The sequence below is a fragment of the Geotrypetes seraphini genome, chromosome 7, assembly GCF_902459505.1.
Source record: "Geotrypetes seraphini chromosome 7, aGeoSer1.1, whole genome shotgun sequence".
NCBI classification, from domain to species: domain Eukaryota; kingdom Metazoa; phylum Chordata; class Amphibia; order Gymnophiona; family Dermophiidae; genus Geotrypetes; species Geotrypetes seraphini.
The window spans coordinates 165,405,969-165,425,797 of NC_047090.1; the positions used below are offsets into that span (position 1 = coordinate 165,405,969).

At 46.4% G+C, this 19,829-nt stretch overlaps 1 protein-coding gene across 2 annotated transcripts in view; it reads left to right on the forward strand.

Annotated features, from left to right (window-relative positions):
* The window catches only part of SETD3 (SET domain containing 3, actin histidine methyltransferase), a 243,069-nt gene that overhangs the window by 483 nt on the left and 222,757 nt on the right, over window positions 1-19,829 (forward strand). Inside the window, exon 1 of one of the 2 annotated variants that reach the window (XM_033952233.1) lies at window positions 737-1,519. The exons of the other annotated variant lie outside the window; for it this stretch is intronic. The gene's annotated coding sequence lies outside the window, so the exon portion shown is untranslated. Of the gene's footprint in view, window positions 1-736; window positions 1,520-19,829 lie in introns of those variants that run through there. 2 annotated transcript variants of the gene reach the window in all.

Genomic DNA, 19,829 nt, shown 5'->3' on the forward strand with positions numbered 1-19,829 from the left:
GGTGGGATGAGAGTCTTTCTTGGAGGCCTCGCGGCGGCGGGGGGGGGGCAATAATTGGGGGGGGTTACAGAAAGGAATCCTTGCCACTTGTTTGTTCCCTCTGGCTCCGAAATGGGGAGGAATCCCCTCTCTCCCGCCGTTCTGTCATGACTTAAATCCCTTTTTGGCAGGGCAGGGAATCGATAATTTCCCGGCGGCCGCAGCGCGGTTCCCTTTTTTAGTCATCTGGCCGCTTGTTTATATCTCTCTCCCTTGCATCCATTTTGCGTGTGGTCGCCTCGAACGGGTTGCTCCCTGTGCTTGGGCCCTGTCTCCGGATCCCCTTGAACCTTCCCCCCCCCCCCCTTCCCCTTTCGTTCCATGCCAGCTTGACATGCTGCAGCCCTGGTTGTAAAAAGTTATAACCACGGCACATGGGACGATCGGGATCCTCTGGAAAGGGAAGTACTTTTGTACAGTGAGCTGCTGGTAGTGAAATGACACCTATGGCTACTGAAAATGTGCCTGCTCACTGTATGTTTCGTTCTGTTCGTTGCTTACGGCCTTGTGAAAGTCAGTTGGAGAGGTCGCCTTAGGTTAAACTGCCTTTTTTTTTTTTTTTTTTCTTCCTTCTTCTTCTTCTCTGCCTTGCATCCAGCCCTGGACGTGAATGTAATAGTACATATTAAGCCTTGGTGCTGCGCATCTAATTTAAACGCCTTAGGGGTAATTTAATCGTGAAGTTATAATGCGTGTAACTGTTGGACAGACTAGATGGACCGTTCAGGTCTTTTATCTGCTGTCGTTTATTGTATGGAAACGGCACATCTTTTTAAAAAAAATGTTTTGGGGCGCTACTTAAGAGGCTGACTTTATTTTTTAGCTTTTAAAACGGTGAAGTGCCTATTAGTGGAAAGTTTACTGCCAAAATATTTCTGTTATGTTTTCTGAATGTTGCATTTCATTGAGGAATTGAGAATCTGCCCTTTTGGTGGTAGAAGAAATTATCTACTCCATGCAGCTTCTGTACACTGACAAGTTGTTTTGGTATCTTTGGCAGCTCAGATGGTTCTCTCAACCATTGCTGGCCTTTTTATTTTTTTTTTACCCCTCTTCAAACGATGTGTGCCTTATTTATTGCTTATAGTTTTCCAAATTTCTGGGTATATGTTTTGACTAGTCTTCAGTATGGTAACGTGGTGGCTAATTGTGTGCTCTTTAATTCTTTTTGCTTACAGTAGTACAGTATTTATATGGACTGGGCGATTTAGTATTCAGTTTTATTGCTTGATGACCAAGTTCATTAGAAATGTATCTAGGTTTTACTTGTTTATAAACATTTTGCTGTGTTGCAGGTATATTGTTGATAGAACTTAGTTGATGCTATTTTGTGATCAACTCAAATAGCATCAGCTACTCAAATTCAAATACTGTAGTTCTGTTTCTTGGTGTGGGTCTAGACTTGGTGATGAAAAGTACCTGGGGAAGCACTTGGTAATTTCCCAGAGGAAACCTTTAGAATCTGTTCATTCACTTTAAAGTAAGTTTGTCCTATTTTTATCTTGAGTTGAGGAATGGATGCTTATCATACCTGATGTTTTGATTTTTTTTTTTCACTTTCTACAATATAACTAGTAAATCTGAAACATTTCCAAAGTTTAAAAGTCAACAGTATTTTGAGATCAAATAAAATAACTTCCAAGAGAAGTGATCAGGTATTTTTTTTTTTTTTAATTTGAAGGTCTTAGTAAGGACAGAAACATGGTTCATTGTGTGTGTGTGCTTCTGCTTTTCTTTGTGTATCTGTTTTATATGATTATTCATTTGCGTGTATTTGGGGGTGACATGTTTGTGTAGGCATGTGTGTGTCAGTGCATGTCTTTGTGCATGAATCCTTGAATGTGTTTTTATTTCTATTTGGGTTGGTTCTCTGTCTGACCAGGAAAGGATATGAAAGGAAGTCTGTTTTAAAAGGTGTAGTTTCTTAATCAGTGTTTCCTTAGCAACAGCAGCAGATGAATCCAGAGACCAATGGGATAGCCCACAGATCTACCAGCAGGCGGAAATAGAGAAACTGATTAACAGGTAGTCCTATTGGCTGGCACACCTCCTGCATCTCCAGTATTCTCTATCTCCCAGCAGGTGATGGTTGCTATTCCACTAGCTCCTGGTGTTTGGCTGTGACTGGACACTTATTTTTCCTGTTGAGATTTTCTCTTCAGTGAGTTGCACTGCTATTTCTCCTGTTGAGGTTTCCTCTTCAGTGAGACAAGGGTGTCCGGCTGAACGGTGCCGGCTTTAGGGGTTACATCTGGGTCCCCCCAGGTCTCTGCCTCACCTTCCCTCCATTGATAGAGGGTCTGCCTGGGTCTCCATTTTTTTTCTTCTTTCCCTTCATTGCAAAAAAAAAAAAAAAGGGAGACCCAGATACTGTATTCTGCACGGTTTGTCCTGACCAACTGACGTTTCCTGGCTTCACTATCCCACTGCTTGTGCTTGTTTTGTCTGTTCCGGCATATAAGGCGGGTTCTGAGTCGCATGAGTACCACGGCTGTAGTTTTGTGTTCTGTACACTGAGGTTTTGGTTGGGCAGCACTGACATTTGGTATTTCAAGTGTGCAAAGTGTGTTTTTGGAAGCCTCCAGTTTTGTATCTTGCAAGCCGTTGCATGGCAGGCATTTTCCCGTGTGCCGACGGTGTACACTTCAGCTCTTCTGCTTTCGGCAGAATCGGGTTTCCCGAGGCTGTAATTTTCAGCGGGACTGAGCTCTTTTGCTGTCGGCAGTGCCACAGCGTTGTCTCTGGCTGTGCCTTTCATCAGGACCGAGCTCCTTCGCTGTCGGCAGTGCCGCAGCGCTTCACGTGGCAGTTATTTTTGGTGGGCCGAGCTCATTCGCTGTTGGCTGAGCCGCAGTGTTTGCCTAGGCGGTCATTTTCGGTGGGACCGAAGTGCCTGGGTTGTCGGACATAGATGGGCTCGCTGTTCTTTTTTTTTCTGCATTAAAAAAAAAAAGGAAACCATAACGTATCAATGACGCGGTTTTTGGTCTTGGGGAGTGTTTCTTTGCACTTTGCCTGGGGTTTCTGGTGCGTGCTTGTGTTCAGCGCCCAGCTTGTTAGATACGGCAGAGTGTGGCGTGGCCACTTTCTCTTGGTGTTTGCCTGTCCTGTTCAAATGCCCTGTACTCCGGTTCGGCCCACGGCGCATTGTGGCTGAGTGCCGTCAGGTTTGGAGTTTTCCCGTGCTTTATGCAGGTTTCTCCTTGTCTCTCTCGGAGTCTCTCGATTTCGGGGCTTTGCCTTCTGGGATGTTTTGTTCTCTGGATCTCTGCTTGTCGCTGCAGGTGGTTGGTGACACGTTTGCTAAATCTTTCATGGTAGTTTCCTTGGGATTTTCAGCGTTGTGGCCGAGTATAGGGGGGCACGTGGTTGCCGGATGGCGCTTCTCCTATTCCTGTGACAGGGCTGTCTTCCTTTCTTTTTTGGGTGGCGGGTTCACCAGGTTTCGGACTCTGTTGAGAAATGGTCTGGGACCACCATCTTCTACTTCTTCATATTAGACGGCCCACCTTGCAGCCAGCAAATGCTGTGCAGCTACTTGTGGCCCGGGGCAACTTTTGGTGGACAAGGGGGTGTCAATTCTTTCGCTGAGCCTACTCCTTGGAAGCTCGATTCGATTAAGGTCCCCTTTCACCATTTTACTCCCGGGTCAGGTCTCTATGCTGTCTCTCTCTTTTTGCCGCAGGTTGGTTTTCGAGAGGGGCGTAAGATATCTAGAGGTTGGTTTCTTATCTGCATGGGGCGGTAACTGCAGTATCTTGATCACATCGCGTGTATCTTCATTTACTAGGCAGTATGTTTTTTCGCTGCCATTGCATGGAGATGGTAATGTTTTCTGAGTGCTGATCTACTCCTTCGGATATCATGAACCTGGAATTTTCGTAGGAGAGTTCCTTTCTTCTTCCAGATCTTACGGTTCTAGTCCAGCCATTCCCTGACCTTCTACTGTTCATTCTGAGAGGGGTTTTGGTTTCCTCTAACTACTCTTGAGGATTTCTCGTGAGAGGGGATATTCTATGATCTCAGGTCGGGGGCCTTGACAATTTTTTCAGGCTGCTGGCAGCTTTTAAGGGTGCTTTGCATTTTCCTCCGGTTTCCTTTTCCTTCTTGGAGTCCCATGTCTTGAGCTTCCTTATGTGTTTTTAGTTCTTCCGGAACTAAGGGAAGTTATTCCATTTACTTCATGGTGCCTGGGACGGGGGATTTGATCAGTCTGGGGCTGGATCTCATTCTGCTGAAGTAGTTTCTCTGTGTTGTACTTTTCGAGGAAACACTGTGAGCAGGTTTTCCTTTTCACTATGGTCGCTGACTCCGCACTTGCTTCGCTTGCCTCTTTTTGAGCAGCGCTATCGGTTTTGACGGATACTCTTTCGCCTAGCCATGGCTTTCCAAGAGGTTATCGATTATGAGGGTTCCTTTCTTAGTTAACGGCTTGCATTGGACTTCTTCCAGCCAGGTCCGTCTGACGGACTCCCAAGGATGATTTATTTTCTCCTGGTCTTTTCTCATTCACTACTTATTGATATATCAGGGAGATTTTGTTGTTCATTGTGGGGGAGTGTGGTGTTTCTTGCCGGAGCCTAGGGTGATGGGTTGCTGTCTCAGGTTTGCCACCTTCTTAGGGCACCACGACCATGCACTTGGGTTTCGGTGCAGGTTCTAGGTTCCAGGGTGCTGACTCCACTGGAAACTTAGGCTCGCTTTCGTGTGAGCATACTACAGTAGTCGCTTTTATTCCGGGGGTTCCCGGTATCTCCAGGCTCCATTTGTATTCCTGGGAGGTGAGCTTTTCTTTACTGCATTTTGTAATAGTGCGTAGCATTCTCTGCAAGCTAGGTTTCTAACGGCTTTAGTCGTTTAGATCACCTCTTGGGTTTCTTCAAGGGATGCGACAAACGTATGGCAGCATCCGATGCCTTCATCACTCGAGGGGTTCAGGGGGACTTTCCTTAAGCTTACTTGCTGGCTGGGAAGCAGTTGTCGGAAGGCCTTCATGTCCATTCGGCCTGCACGGTGTCGGCTACATGAACATAGTACAGAGGTTTGTTCCTTGGAGGAGTTTTGTCCTGCGACTTCTTGGTCTTCCATGATTACTTTATCTCCGCACTGCGGCTAGATGTGGGGGCGTTTGCGGGGGCAGCGTTTAGTGCTTTGGTTGTTGCGGAGGCAGCATTTGCTTCCCACCCTGGTTGAGGATTGCTTTGCTATATCCCATTGGTCTCTGGATTCATCTGCTGCTGTAGCTAAGGAAGGAAAAATTATGTTCTTACCTATTAATTTTCTTTCCTTTAGATGCAGCAGATGAAACCAAAGTCCCACCCTTTCTGGATATCGTCTGTCTTTTTTTTCTTTTGTGACATTTGAAGTCCGTTGTTCTTGATGTTGTATTCGGTTTTGTTATCTTTTGGGATAGGAGTTTTTTACATGCTCAGCATATTGATGATTGCGGATGATTGGGCAAGGAGCTATACTGGAGATGCAGGAGGCGTGCCAGCCAATAGGACCACCTGTTAATCAGTTTCTCTATCTCCGCCTGCTGGTAGATGTGGGCTATCCCATTGGTGTCTGGATTCATCTGCTGCGTCTAAAGGAAAGAAAATTAACAGGTAAGAACATAATTTTTCCATTACAGTCGTTCTGTGTTTTGGGTGCTACAGCTGTTGGAAATACTTCTCATAGAAACCTGTTTGGGCATTTTTGTGGGGTGTTACTTCTCTTCTGCCCCATACCACTTGTATAGCACAAGAATTACCCCCTCCCATTAACCTTTCTTCCTGTGATTAGAGCTGCCTTTCAGTGCTCTGGTACCTACAGTTTCTGATGGTATTTGTACTAAAAGCAGATAGGGCAGGAACACAGTGTGGAGGGGGATGGTCTAAGTTTTGTAAGCTCTTCTGAACAGGGTTCGTCTATAAATGTGACAATGTACAGCGCTGTTTATGCCTTTCAGCTCTATATAAGTGATAAGTAATAGAAGAGGTATACGGATAAAGGTTTTAAACTCTGAAAAATGTCCAGGCACATTAGCCATCCTTCTTGTACAATCCCACTCTATTCCTGGACAAATGTGTAGTCGAACCTATCTTGTGAGATCTCATGGAAGTTTCATTTACTTATTTTTGATCCCTCTTACCTCAGGGCTGCCCTCTGACTTCCAGTTATCATCCTACAAATGAGACAGTAGGAGGTAGTCTTTTCTGCTCATGTTTATTTTTTCTCTTAACTTCAGTATTTTCATAACTTCGCATGTTCATGCTGCAGAGGTTCCCTGTGGTGACAGCTTTAGCTGCAGGAGATTGCAGACTTTACTGGCAAAGTCTGTTTCCAGGGGTTGGCTGCTTTGCAGGGCTCCCAACTGGACAGCCTGCATTCACAAATCGGAGCACAGGGACTGCTCCCTTGGGAGTGTTATGCGCTCCATGTTCATCTACTATTGGGTTTAAGCACAAGCTGTGTGGCTCCGTGGTGGTGTATCCAGGATTGGGGCCAACTGTGTTCCTCCACCCATTCGTATGCACGGCATTTCTGGGTGAAGTGGAGATTTCTGGCTGGAGCGTTGGGCCTGAGAGGTAGCCAGAATCCTGGCAGTCCAGGGTTTATTGAGGCAGAGGATTTCCCTGTAAGCAGTTTCAGCTCCCAGCATACATCAGATCAATTTTAAGGTTGGGTGGGGGCTGGGGGGTTCAAAATTTGGATTTTAAATGGTTTGGGGTTAGCCCAAGGTCCCCTCATCCAAAAAATCCTAAAATCACCACGTTTTAGGGGTAGTTGTGATTTTCTTGGGTAGTTTTATTAGTAAAATCGCTTTCCTGATGACCATCTTGGATGTTCATGATCTAAATTGAAAGCTTTTTTTCTACCTCTACAAGCTTAATTTTTGCAAGAAAAACATCCTTAGGGCAGAATACTTCGGATTCATGCCCTGTTTGCGGCGGATTGCTGACAGGCAAGCATCCTTGTTCCACATGCTGCCCGGCGTATTGGGGAGGGGGCAGTGTATTGACTTTAGCCCCCTCTGTTCCTTTGGGTGTTCTACCGCTTAGTCCATCCAAGGCCAGTATAAAAGATGAAAATGGACTCAGAGAGCAGCGCAACTGTGTCTCCAATGAAACACATCCGCAGTTCTGTGTCTAAAGCTCACAAATCCTCCAAGAACGACTTGCAGGAGGCAACCATCCCTCAGGATCAAGGTCTCCTCTTAGAGTTTATTAACATGCTTTCAGGCTTATTTTGCCAAGAAAAATTAGCCAAATCTGCATACAATGGCATCTCTGTTGGCATCGAGAGTTCCTCCTTCCCAGGACACGGGTCAATACACAAAACGTCTTTATTCAAAGCCTTTACAAATTGTTTCATCAGCTCTAGCTTTATATGTAATGGTGGCAATATGATTCTATCTCGTGCTACCAAAGGTTCATTGATTTATATTTTGTCCTCCAACCACCATATATTCCCTCAAAAGCCTTTTTTTTTTTTTTTTTACCAATGTTCATGTTTGGCTTTACTATCCCAAAGGCATAAAAAGCAAGGATACCATATCTAAGAAACTAGAGCTGATGCGGTCTATCCAGGGCACTTTTCTGAATTAGCGCCCCAAATTACTCCAGGAACAGGTAAAAAAAAACACAAGGCACCAAGAAAAATTTTTTTTGTGTGTAATCTCTAATTTTTCAGCTGGGGCTGTTTTGAGTCCCCAAATATTGAAGGAGAGCCGACAAATATCTTCCTACTTGGGGTCATGACACCATCCAAAGTTTCTGGACTTCTATCCCCACCAGAACACCTGGCCTCAGCCACACATGCAGAAAACAGAAAAAAACCCTCTTCAATTACAAACACTCAAAGTAAAAGTACTATTATCTAATATAATAAAACGCTAAGCCGCGCATGCGCACTCCCACCTGCATGCGCCCATTTTCTGTGAGCTGTAGGGCACCGTAGGTAGGAGTGCGCATGCGCGCGAAGCTCTCTCTCTCCCTCCCCCCCCCCCCCCCGAGGTGGATGTCTGCCGTGACAGCTGTCGGCGGCCCGAGGCAGATGTCGGCCGCCGCGGCTGCTGGCCGCCTGAAGCTCTCTCTCTCCCTCCCCCCCCGAGGCGGATGTCGGCTGTCGGCGGCCCGAAGCTCTCTCTCTCCCTCCCCCCCGAGGCGGGCGGTGGCTGTCGGCGGCCTGAGGCGGATGTTGGCCGCGGCGGCTGTCAGCGGCCCGAGGCGGATGTTGGCCACCGCGGCTGTTGGCGGCCCGAGGCGGATGTCGGCCGCGGCAGCTGTCGGCGGCTGCAGGCAGCGGCAGCCGATCCCGGACGGCATCATACTGAGAGCATGAATTCTGTAACACATGTTATTTAACACCAGGTGGGATAGTAAATATCAAAATATATAGTATATAAAAAAAACTATCCCCTTCTATTGTGGGAAAAATACAGAAAACTATAAACAGGTAGAGAAAAAGACCTCACATAAATTTGTGGAACTCAACAGTACAGCAAAAGCTGAAGACAAGTAAGTTCACTTTACAGGTTCAGTTGGAGTCATTTCAAAGCTCTCCTTGCATATTGTTTTTTAAATGGAGGAAACAATATAGCAAGTTTAGACCCTTTGCTTGAAACGTGAAGGAGGAAAGGGAGCAGAAGAGGAGAGAATGGTAGGGCATGGAGTGACAATGGTAGGGCAAGGAGGAAGGTATGGGGGGAGGAAAAGACTGCATAGGGAAGTGGGGTGGGAGGGAAATGCTGCAGCACACGGAAATGGAGGGGCAGAAAAGGGGTTGATGGACAGGGGAAGATGTACTGATGGACAGGGGGGCAGAAAATTGAATGCAGGCCTACTGCTGGACAGGGGGAGCAGGAAGGAGGTGATGGACAGGGGGAGGTAAAACAAAGGGAGAAGGGCTGCTGCTGGATAAGGTGAGCAGTGATGGGGTGGTGGAGGACACAGGGGAGGTAAAAGGAAGGGAGAATGGACAGGGGGAGCAGGCAAGGGGTAGTAGTGGACAGCCAAGGAAAAAAAAAAAAGAAAGACAAAAATACAGAAAGTGGCTAAGGCGAGAGAAAAAAAAAATAAAGACAGTCACACACACATATATTCTAGCACCCGTTAATGTAACGGGCTATAAGACTAGTTGTACATAAACAAAACCCTAATAAGCTAGACTCTACACACAGTACACCACAAGAGAAACTGAAAGAAATGTATTTCTTCCTGAACAGTCCAAATGTAAAAACAGATGTAAATTTTCAAAATTGATAGATTTCAATCACTAAATTGAAAATAAAAATATTTTCCCTTTATCTGGCAATTTTGTTTTTTCTGATCATCATATTCTATCTGTGCTCTTAACTCTGTTTCTGTTACGTCTCTTTTGGAGGAAAATGTGCAGTCCCACGGTACCAGCCTGCTCTGTGCCACCATTTCTGGGCTCGGGGGTTCCTTCCCCTGGGATTGTGCTTGCTGGTGACCTTGTCACAGATCTTAAGTACAGGCTAAACTAAACCTTAGGTTTGTATACCGCATCATCTCCACATTCGTAGAGCTTGGCATGGTTTACAGGAGATGGGGTAGAAAGGAACTACAATGAAAGGTAGAGGTTTACAGGAGATGGGATAAAAAGGCTATATGTGTCTGGAGTGAAACCCACCTGGATTTCAAGGCACAGGCTGCCTTTCCTGTCCCCGACCGCGTGGACGAGGATCCATGGGTTGTAGTCTGTGTCTGGCCGGCTGGCAGTCCGAAGATTTCAAGTCTGGTCCATTTGGAGCTGTTTCTGAGGCAGACACTGTACCATCATAGAATGTACTAATAACTCGAATGAGATCATAAAAGTGCGCCCAGCACCTAATCCACACCAATCATCACCAGCAGAGGACAGGCATGCATCTCTACAGAGGACGCATTGTACAGGCCAGAATGACAGGCAAACGCCATAGAGGAAGTGACCACCGCAGATTGGCTACCTAAAGATGCTGCTAGAAAATTATGTTTTGTAACATAGTATATTTGGGCTGGGGACACTGCCTCAAGGATCACCTTAAGCAGATGTCCTGTCAAGGGTCTGCTTCTTGTTTGTACAGGTCTGGATGACCTCTATACAGGTTTTGCCAAGCGCTGTCCTGAGTTATTCCCTGTGAATGTCAGGGAGGGGGGGAGGGGTCATAGCGCTCTTCGTTCCTCCTGTAGGTGTTGTCAGGGATACACAGGTTTTTCTTCCCAGAGATATTCCCAGGGCTACGCCCGCTTTACAACAATTTCAGTTCCAGGCGTCCTCGGGTTCCTATGCGGTGGCTTCACCTAAAACGCCCTGATGACACCAGGGGTCGGGTGTGGCTTCCTCCTCTCTAAGGCTGACTTCTCAGTTTTATCAGGAGTGGACTCGATGGACACTAGTTAGTCCTAATTTGCCTGCCTTTGGCTTGGTTTCTGAATTCTGTCAAGTTGATCGGAACAGAGTCCAGGGTCCGCAATACTCTGTAATCCTCTTAGACATCAAGATGCTTAAACCTGTTCAGAACACGAATCGGGCTTAGGCGGATGCTCCTTATACTTCATTGTACCAGGGAGGATTGGAAACCCATTCTGGATCTAAAGTCGGTCACATGCTTTTTGTGAATTCTTATTTTTCCGACTGACAGTGGAGTACACAGTGATAGCTTCTGTCTCTTCAGGAGAGTTTCTGGTGTCCTTGGATCTCACTGAGGCTTACCTCCATATTCCAATCTACCCGGAGCATTGCAGGTTTCTGCATTTCCATGTTCTGCAATAGCATTTCCATTTTGCAGCTTTTTATTTTTGCCTCACGATGGCACCCCACACTTTTGCCAAAATGATGATAGTTGTGGCAGCTTTCCACCAGCAGAGGGTCCTAATCCACCTTTCTTGGGACAACTTGTTGATCTGGGCTCTGTCTGATTGGGAGTAAAGAAGTGTGGTAAAGACAGTAGTATCTTTGCTGCAGGTATTGGCAAGCTCGGGAAGAGACGCTTGGCTTCCTCCCAGTCCTGGAGTTTCTGGGCCTTCTCGTCATCTCCAAACAGGGTCATGTATTTCTTCTCAAGGCACATAGACAGAACCTTTGATCAGAATTCTGGACCGTCCAGCTCCCTTAGCCTGGTGTTATCTGCAGGTTTTGGGGTCTCGGGCAGCCTCCTTGGAGACGTTTCCCTGAGCCAGAGTGCCCATGTGCCCTTTACAGGAGTCCTTCCTACCTCAGTGGTCTCTGCAGCGTTTTCCCCTTAAGATGCCGCTCTCCTGGACGATGCCAGCTAACAACAACTTGAGCTAATGGCTTCAGGAGGAGGCTCTCTGCCAGGCTTCTTTGGATTTCTGAGTGGATGACTCTTATGACGGATGCCAGCCTATTGGGTTGTGGGCTCACTGCGGGGCCCCCTCCATTCAGGGGCAGCGGACTCATCGTCTGAACTGTTGGTTAATCAATCATCTGGAGCTTTGGAAAATTCGGCTGGCGCTTCTTGCTCTCCAGCCCCTTCTGATAGGACCAGCGGTGCAAGTTTCTCAGACGATGTCACAGCAGTGGCGTACATATATCACGAGGGGGCTCTAGTGCTCTTGGGCCAGAAGGATCGTATGTGTTCCACTAGGCGGAAGCTCATCTTCTCTCTTTCTCGGTGGCCCAGAGTCGACAATGTTCAGGCAGACTTTCTCGGCCAACAGATCCTGAGCCCAGGAGCATGGTCCCTCTCGCAGGAGGTGTTCTGTCTGATCGTACAGCACTGGGGTCAGCCTTAGAAGGACTTGTTGACTTTGGCAGGTAACTCAAAGACTGAGCACTTTTTCGGAAGTTAGGGCCGGATGCCTTAGTTTGCAACCTCCCTTATGCCTTCTTTTCCCTTCATGGAGTCTTAACATCATTCTGCAGGGCTGTGGAGCGGCCCCATTCAAAATATTGAAGGATGCTTCTCTTCTGGATCTGACAGTCAAGACTCTGGTTGCGTTTTTTTTGATGCTTCAGGCTCTTTCACGAAGGACATACTTTATCCGTGGGAGTTTTCTCCGTGCTATACCTTCCTTTCTTTCTACTGACAGTGGTTTCTGCCTTCCATGTCAACCAGGAAGTTTGTTTGTTTTTTCTTCCACAGGTTTGGAGCGAAAGGATTGGATCTTGCTCAAGTTGGCTGTAAGAGTCTTGCTCCACTGTTTGGAGAGAACATAAGAACAGCCTTACTGGGTCAGACCAATTATCCATCAAGCCCAGTAGCCTATTCTCACGGTGGCAATGGTCCCTAGTACCTGGCCAAAATGCCTATTTGTCCTGACTGCTGCACCTCGCCATGGTCGGCCAGCGGCCAAAGTTTCAATTGCTCAGTGGATTCGAATGGCCATTTCTGCAACTTCCATCGCCCGTGGCAAGCAGCTGCCGATTTTGCTTAACACCCACTCGACTGGAAGTGTGGCTGCATCGTGGGTGGAGTCTCAAGCGATTCATTCTGATTAACTTTTTATAGGGTAGCTACTTGGTCCTCTCTTCATTCTTTTACCCGGTTCTTACTGAATGGATGTGGTGGCTCATTCTGATGCCGCTTTCTGAGACCTCGTTGAGGGCAGGCTCTTCTGTACCTCCCTAGATTTTACAATTGCTTTGGTACATCACCTAACGTATAGAATCCAGAAGGGACGTAACAGAATGGAAGATTAGGTTTATACCTTCAATAATCTTCTTTCTGTTAGTCCCTGTAGAATTCCATACTACCCGCCCTCTGCTTCTTTCTGCCTTGATGATTCTCCTTACAGGCTTGAACAATTTCCAGTGCCTGTGGAGCATTTTCTGAGAGTATATGCATTACCGAAGGTCTTTTTTGGGGTGCTCGTTGCACACAGTAGGTTAGTTCTACATTGTTCCTCAATGTTTTTTCTGGGTTGCCTTTGTGTCTGTTTATCACTTGTTAATATTTTGCAGAGCAAACCAGTTTAAGAATTACTTATGTTGCTGGGGATCCTCCCCTGTACCCATGAATTTGTTTAGGTGTGTTGCTTGGCTTTGGGACTTAACTGGATATGTTTTATAACTCTCAGAGTAAGAGGGTGGAGTATGTGCTCAGAAAAGTTTGTAAATTTCTGCAACTCCCGGATTGCGGGTTGGGATTGAACACCTAGTGTATGGAATCCTACAGGAACTAACAGAAAGAAGATTATCAAACCTAATCTTCCATTCCAAGGCCTTTATATGCGTTTGCTATTTTTTCCTCTCCTTCACTTTTTGCACTACATCCATCTTTGGCACTGATTTTCGTATTCACTTTTCTTCCATTTTTCTGCCTCCATCTCAGATCTCTTTCTAACTCTTACCTTCCTCCATCCCTCTCTACTCTTCCACTTCCCTCTGTCCAATTGCACCATTTCTTCTCTTCCACTTCCCTCTGTCCATGTGCACCATCTCTTCTCTTCCACTTCCCTCCGTCCATGTGCACCCCCCCCTGTTCCTCTACTCCTCCCATTCAGCTCTCTCTCTCCCTCCCTCCCTCCCCCTCACCATGAAAATTACAAGGAGGTTGCCAGTGCAGGAGTAATCTTTTACGCTGCCCGCGGCCTCCTCTGCACCGTTTGCTGTGGTCTGCTCAAGCAGAAGCAGAAAGTTGCTTCAGAGGGGAGTGGACTGCGGCAAACCAGTACAGAGACCACTGGCAGCGCTGGAAAACACACTATTAAGCACTTTATCCTCCACTTCCACTTTTCGTTCCCCCTGCCCCAGACTGACATCGCACTTAGTTCTGCTCAGGAAGTAGATGCCAGTGCGCTGTGTAGAGCTTAAGGCTTGCTGGACTCCATTGAGAATCCTGTAGAGGGTGGGAACCAGTAGGCCTTGAGCATGCGTAGACACTTTAGGGTCCTTTCCAAGGAGCGTTGGTGTCGGCTTCCTGAGCACTAGAACTTTAAGTTGAGAATAGGAGTGCTGGTCATTGGGTGGGGGGGGGGAGATAGTAGTAGCATTGGCTTCTTGAGGATAGGAGTGCTGGTATATCGGTAGGTGCGGGGAGGTGGGAAATAGCAGTAGTGTTGGCTTACTAAGCTCTAGAACTATAAGTGCCATGTTGGTCTGGGGCAGGGGATTGTAGGTTGTGGGGATATAGCAGTGCTGGTAATCGGGGCGGGGGGGGGGGAGGATATAGAAGTGCCAGTCATCGGAGGGGGTGGGGATAACTGCCAGTCATCAGGGGAGCTGGAGGATAGCATTACTGGACATTGATGGGGTGGAATGTAATTGTGTTGGTCATTGGGTGGGGAGGGGAGGAAAAAGCACTATCATCAGAAGGAGGCTTGAATATAAACAAGAGACCCCCCAAAATCTTGGTTTATATTCAAGTATATAAAGTATCTTGTTTTATGCCTGTCTCTCTCTCCCTCCAAGTGTAGTGTGTAGTTTGTTGCTGTTTGAATAGTTAGTTATGGCATGATGCTCCCACTATTGACTCTTTATCATGCCAATACCCTGTAACCAGAGAGATTTGGTCACAGCAGTCTCATACAAGATTGTCTAAAAGCATGTAAAACGAGTTCCAAAGCCAAGTGTGGGACCAGAGAAACAAGGAGTAAGCTTTGTTCTTGGAATACTGTGTTCATATATATATTCCACCTTGGTATTGCTCACTGGGTATTACCGAGATATACCTTTGGTTACTGCTAGTGGTTACTGTAAGATCATTTTCCCTAGATATTTATATACACAGAGGATTGCAAATCAGGAAGTTACTTCCTAAGTTAGTGGTTCTTAAACCTGTCCTGAAGGACCCCTAGTCAATTTCGAGATATCCCTAATGAATATGCCTTTAAGGGGGCGGGGCCCAGTGCACTGACATCATCCTGGGATGAGGTCGAGGCAATTTTAGTCTCGGGGCTACAGGCTGCATGGCGTCTATTTGAATCGGAGCAGTCCAGAGTTGGTGCTGCTAAGATGGCCGGCGGAGGAGATAGGAGACCCTCGGCCGTTGCTGCCACTGTATTTACCCCCGTGGTCAGCCCAGACCACAAAACAGCCATTGGAGAGGCTTTCATTAAGCCGGAAAATTTCAGGAGCAGTCTGCTCTGTTCTTGCTAGGCTTCCTGAGGCAGCAGATAAGCTGGGGCTGCTGTGGTTGTCGTTTGGGGTCCCGGGGAAGTTCTTCTCTGTCGGGTGCTCCGGAGGGGTCTTGCCTGTTGATTTCATCTGCATTTTTTCCTTCCTTCGCTGGTCTTCCCCCGTGTTCTGCAGCGTTTGGAGCCGGTTTCTTCTAGCCATCGGAGACATTTTTAGGCACTGAGGGCAGGCTGCCATGAGGTGTGCTCCTCCTAGGCAATGGACACACACCTTGTGGGGGTCTGTGGAGCTCATTTTTCATTTGCAGTTCGGGCACTTCTTGAAACCCGGTTTTGCTGCAGGCTTTTCGTTTTTTTTTTCTGCCATTCTTCTTTTCTTTCTTTCTAGGTTTTTTGTTTCTTAGGGTTGTGTTTTTTTTTTTTTTAATGGAGAGCTGTGATCCGTCCATTTGGGAAGGGCGGATGAACTAAACTCGATTAGTGAGGGCCAGCACAGGTATATATAGGGCTACCTGCACATGCTCAGATGAGGCTCCCAAAAGCCTCACCTGAGCTCTGGGAGAGCAATTCCGAACTGGGAACGTAGATGACATCACCAAAAGTGGGGCTGACTTATACTGCTTGTCCATGGAGAACACAATATATATAGCAGTATGTAATACAAAAATAGATAACTGAATAAATATTCTGTTACAGTACTAAATTGACTGCCTGAGAAAAGATTACTTGCAGCCAATACAGATAAAGTTGGCTAGTATAGATTTAGCCTTAGATCTCAGCCAGCTGGCCATTCACACAAGGTTAGTCATAATTATTAGCTTGCACTTCTTTGTACTGTGGGATATAGAGGCTCAGTACTTAGATGGCATAGAAAGACAATCTTTTCAGAGATCTTTTGTGTCCACTCCAAGTGTTAACCTCCTTTTTGTTTTGTTTTTCTTCACATAAAGTCTCGTCTCGGACATTAGTCCATTGTCCTCAGGTGACTGTCTTGACTCAGTCAGATCATACATTCCTGGCTGTCCAGGAGGCAAAAAGCAGGCTTGGAGAACATTCCAATGTGTGTTGGTTCAGACACCATTTCTTATGGGTCCCGACTTCAAACAAGGGGGCCCATGAGTCTTATCACATTCTTATGTCATTGTGTAAATCTATTTTCACAACTTCACACTCAGCAACGAAGTGCGGATGCTCCTTGGTGTCCTTGGGATGGCAATCAGACTGTAGATGCAGGAAACAGGCAGGCAACCAAGACCTCAGGCCTCAGTTGCACAAAAGGTGACACACTAGGGACAACCTACAATTCCTCTCCTCCCCCCCCACTTCCTTTGAAGGTGGAATAACTATAGTGGAGGCTATTCTTTCTTCAATTTAGCTAACAATATTACTAGTCAGGTTAGAACCAAGTTCATAGTTAAGACTAAAGAGATGCCAATACAACTGAATATTGTGAAAACAAAAAATGGATAATAAAGCAACTCTGGACTAACACAAGCATAATGATAACTAAAGTAATATAAGTACAGTACATTGTCCAATATTGAAAAGTTCATAAATGAGCAGATAAAAACTACATGCACAAATATCTTAGTAAAATCTTAACTCAATAATAATTGAAACATGATATAAATCATGAAAAGAAAAATTCATGAATCATAGTGGTGGTAGGCTCCTGAAAATCTTGCGATCTCATGGTCACAGGAGTTGAGCTGGTATGAACAAGGTGACAGAGAGCCCAAGCTCCTTGCATCTGAACAAAGGCAACAGGATGGCAAAAATGGGGATGGCACAGGTGATGGTAAAGGTGTCCAGACCATCAGGAGAAACAGAAAACATAGAATGTCTGTACTATCAAAAGTGAGTTCAATCAAATGAGTCTAAAAGCTCAGTTCTTGAGTGACATTAATGGGGTGACCACAGAAAGCATCCAGGATTTCAATTTCACTGTATACAGGATCTGCTTCTAGATAAAACAGAAAAACTCCACCAACATTAACAAATCAATATTTGGGAACAGCAATCAAACCTTACAGGTTAATGGAAAGCGGTTGGTGATGTCATGCTTATTACTGGTAACAGTAAGTTCAGGTTGAAGAGCACTAACTAAACCAGGGGTGTCCACACTTTTTTGGCATGCGAGCTGCTTTTAAAAAGTCCAAGTCAAAATGTTCTACCAACAATAAAATTTAAAAAAACACAAAGCACACTACGCAGAGAAAATGTTAATTATCATTTATATTCGGGGGGGGGGGGGAGTTCAGAGGTCAAGGCAGATGACTTTAAAATATGCAATGTCACCTCTAACAATTATAGAAAAAACGCACTGCTTACTCGACTTCAGAGCCAGTGCCGTTCTCTGACACCCGTACTGCTGTACAGTTACCCGGTACGGTGTCCATGAGGTCTGGTAAATCGGTACGCAAAACCAAGCATACCGAACCTTCTACCCCACTTTCTCAGGGCCGTCTGTCATCGGTACAGGACCCTGATTTGTGGGATGATTCTGATGACCCCCTCGGTACCGAGGCAGATTATTCCTCGGAGGAGGATGTTACATCGGTGCAGGATCCTGCTAGTAAGCCAGAGCACTCGTCCTTCACCAAGTTTCTTAAGGAGATGTCGGACACCCTTTCCATCCATCTAGAGTCTGACTCTAAAAAATCCAAAGCATTTCTTGATGCTTTGGATTTTGACCAGCCTCCGAAAGAATTTTTAAAGTTACCCCTCCATGACATCTTGAGGGAAACGTTTTACAAAAATTTAGAAACTCCTCTCACCGTTCCAGGAGCCCCTAGGAAGCTAGAATTGCTTTACAAGGTGATTCCTATTCCAGGGTTTGACAAACCCCAACTGCCCCATGAATCTCTGCTGGTGGAGTCCACCCTCAAAAAATCGGCAGGCTCTAGTGTATATGCCTCTGTCCCTCCTGGCAGAGAGGGCAAGGCCATGGATAAATTTGGTAAAAGACTTTACCAAAATGCAATGCTGGCCAACCGTTCAGGTAATTATGCGTTTCACTTCTCTTTTTACCTGAAACATTTGATTCAGCAAATCTCTTCTTTTCAAAAGTATCTTCCTGACCGTAAGCTTCCTGCATTCCAACAATGCACTTCCAGTCTCCTACAACTCAGGAAGTTCATGGTCCGGTCCATCTATGATACTTTTGAACTCACATCCCGAGCCACGGCTATGTCTGTAGCGATGAGACGATTGGCATGGCTCCGAGTCTCCGACCTTGATGTGAACCACCAGGACCGCCTTGCCAATGCTCCCTGCCTGGGTGATGAGCTCTTTGGAGAATCTATGGATACCACCACTCAAAAGCGCTCTGCCCATGAGACGAGGTGGGATACTTTGCTGAAAAATAAAAAGAAGCCTCCTCCTCCTCATCCATTTAGACAGCAGCCATCATATCAGAGGCGGTTTTCTGCTCGGCCAGTTCAGCCTCAACCTCCACAACCTCGGAGGCAGCGGCAACAGCACCAACAAGCACGTCAGCAACAGCCGCCTACCATAAAGCCTGTCACTCAGACTAAGCCGACTCAGCCCTTTTGACTCCCTTCTCCTGGGCATTGCCAGTCTCCCTCCCTCCTGTCCTCTTCCACAGCCCATAGGAGGTCGATTAACCATTTTTCACTCTCGATGGGAGGTAATCACCACCGACCAGTTGGTGCTCTCGATCATAGCCCATGGCTACTCCCTCAATTTTCAGACTTCCCCGCCGTTAGGCCTGCCAAAAGAGTCTGCTTCCAACAAGTCTCAGTCCCTCCTTCTCGCTCAAGAGGTTCAATCCCTCCTTCTTCTCAATGCCATCGAAGAAGTTCCTCAAGATCAGCGAGGTCAGGGTTTTTACTCCCGGTACTTTCTAGTTCCCAAAAAGACCGGAGACCTCAGACCCATCTTAGATCTCAGAGATCTCAACAAATGTTTGGTCAAGGAGAAGTTCAAAATGCTCTCTCTTGCCACCCTCTACCCTCTTCTCGCTCAGGGCGACTGGCTATGCCTCCTCGATCTCAAAGAGGCTTACACACATATTCCTATCCATCTGACGTCCAGGCAATATCTGCGCTTTCTCATCAATCAACATCATTATTAATACAAAGTGCTACCCTTCGGCCTGGCCTCCTCTCCCAGGGTATTCACCAAATGTCTGATTGTGGTAGCGGCCTATCTCCGCTCTCACAACTTTCAAGTCTTCCCTTATCTGGACGACTGGTTGATCAAAGCTCATTCCCCTCAGGCGGTTCAGCTTGCCACCAATCAGATCATTCACTTCCTTCGACTATTAGGGTTCGAAATCAAATGAAGCCTCCTTTTGAACCTTTGGCCACAGCGCATTTCAAATTTCTTACCTGGAAAGTGGTCTTCCTTATAGCTCTCACTTCTGCCAGGAGGGTCAGTGAACTGCATGCACTAGTGGCCGATCCACCTTTCACTGTTTTTCACCATGATAAGGTGGTTCTCCGTACACACCCCAAATTTCTTCCTAAGGTTCTGTCTGACTTTCATCTTAATCAGTCCATAGTCCTGCCTGTATTTTTTCCAAAGCCTCATTCTCATCCAGGTGAACAGGCTTTGCATACCTTGGACTGTAAACGTGCTCTGGCTTACTATCTTGAACGTACTAAGCCCCACAGATCATCTCCTCAACTATTTTTGTCCTTTGATCCTAACAAGTTGGGTCATCCTGTATCTAAACGCACTCTCTCCAATTGGCTTGCTGCTTGCGTTTCTTTCTGTTATGCTCAGTCGGGCCTGACACTGGAA